We start from the raw sequence: 1,869 nt of genomic DNA, 5'->3' as shown, positions 1-1,869 counted from the left end.
TATGAAGCTTGTATGTGGCTTACATATGAGTCAAGCTCACTTCATGGTACTTGTTGATTGTATCCAGGATCCGTTGTAGCTCTCCAAACTTTTCCACAGAGGTGTTATCCTCTAGGAACGTTGCTTTCACGAAGGCCTCTTCTTTCGTCATCTCGTGAGGTGACGTACCAGGCACTCACACACAGTGTCCCTTCCTCTCACGCGTAACCACTCCCCTCAGTCCTGTCGTCTATCTGGCCGCTATGATGCTGCATCTTGCCTGTTAACTTCATATCTAATGCAAGGATTGTTTCCGACTACATTTTCTTATTTTCTTTACATCCGCACCTATTCTCTTTTTCCTCTGATATCAATATTTATTTTATTATAACCCTTACTTCCTTAAGTTATGTTACAAACTTTACGAACATTTTTTATAACTTAACAAAAAGTATCATTAATTCTATCCAAAAACTGTTTTTCTTATCACTATTTTTAGTTATTTATCTTTTTTCTCCCCATTTTTTAAAATTCTCCCTTAAGATAAAGGTCATGGTTCCCTCATCTTCATCACAATGGATAGAAATATTGTTGATGGTGATGACAGTTAGTAAGTTAGTGAATTTTTCCCATTACTGCTTATTATTTTTCTGACTACAAGTATATTATGTTATTTTGAAAACTTTGCACCTTGACTCTGACTCCAGCGTCTTTTTCTCAGCAATCTCTTCTCTTTGGCGTTGGCTATAACAGAACTTAAAAACGCGGTTTATCTTCTTTCTCTATTCTTCCCTTTTCAAAAATTTTCTCTATTTTGCTATTGCGTTGTTTTAAAGTTTAAAAATTACTTTTCTCAGCTATACTTATCCCTTTCTCCTTTTTCTCCATAGTAATTTTTTATATTCCTTTCTTCCCTCATCATATTCTTCCTTATTGAAATCTTTTCTGTGTTAATCTTATTTCCTACTGTGTACCTCTTTCCACGAAATAACATGTTTCTTGCTTAGCTTAATAATTCAATTCTCTTTTCTAATTATTACCTCCTAACGACTTCTTATATTTATTTCCCTCAAATCTTTATTTCAATATCAGTTTATGGTACCTTCCACAAATCATATATGCTTTACATATTCCCCAAACTATCTCCTCAATTATTTGTTCACCGTCCTTGACAGAACAAATCAGAAATGCCTATCTCCTTCTTACCTAATTATCTATTCCCTTCCTACTTCTTCGCTTCCTTTCGTCTACAAAAATCAACTTTCTCCTCCTTTACACTATGTCTTTAAGAGAGAATCTACGTCAAACTATGCACATTCTGATCTCTGTCTTCCTCCCTGCTTTCTACTCTTTTCCCAAAACACATTTCGTTTGCAGAAGAGATACTTTAGTTCTTACTTTCCTGTCATTTCTTCATCATTCTCCTTTTACCTTCCTACCAAATTAATTTTTATTTAGTTAACTGAGATAAGTACAAGTTAAAAGTTTTATTTGTGTGCATTTTATTATCTTCCTTTAATTTCTGGACATTTAATACAACTAAATTCGCGTGTGGAGTTACTCTTTTTTCTGTCTAGCCTTTACACAATTTCAAATGACTCACATGGTGCAAACCTATGGTACATTATCCTCTTGGCGTACTATTTCTCTCTCCATTTCGTATAACTGAACTACATCTTTTACAGTCGGGTCATCATCAGGTTTTGTACTACTGTCTATATTCACCGTTAATAACTCCTGTTCATCATCGGTCGATTCCCAGTCGATTGAATCCCAGCATGCTGGTGTTTGTATCCGATTACTCGCTAAACCTACTTCAGAATCTTGCTGATTAAAGCTCTTTACATGTTTAATTATATAATTAACTTCATTATTCAACTGAATCACTTG

The sequence above is a fragment of the Schistocerca americana genome, chromosome X (genome assembly GCF_021461395.2).
Source record: "Schistocerca americana isolate TAMUIC-IGC-003095 chromosome X, iqSchAmer2.1, whole genome shotgun sequence".
Lineage (NCBI taxonomy): Eukaryota > Metazoa > Arthropoda > Insecta > Orthoptera > Acrididae > Schistocerca > Schistocerca americana.
Note: the sequence above shows the minus strand (reverse complement) of the source record.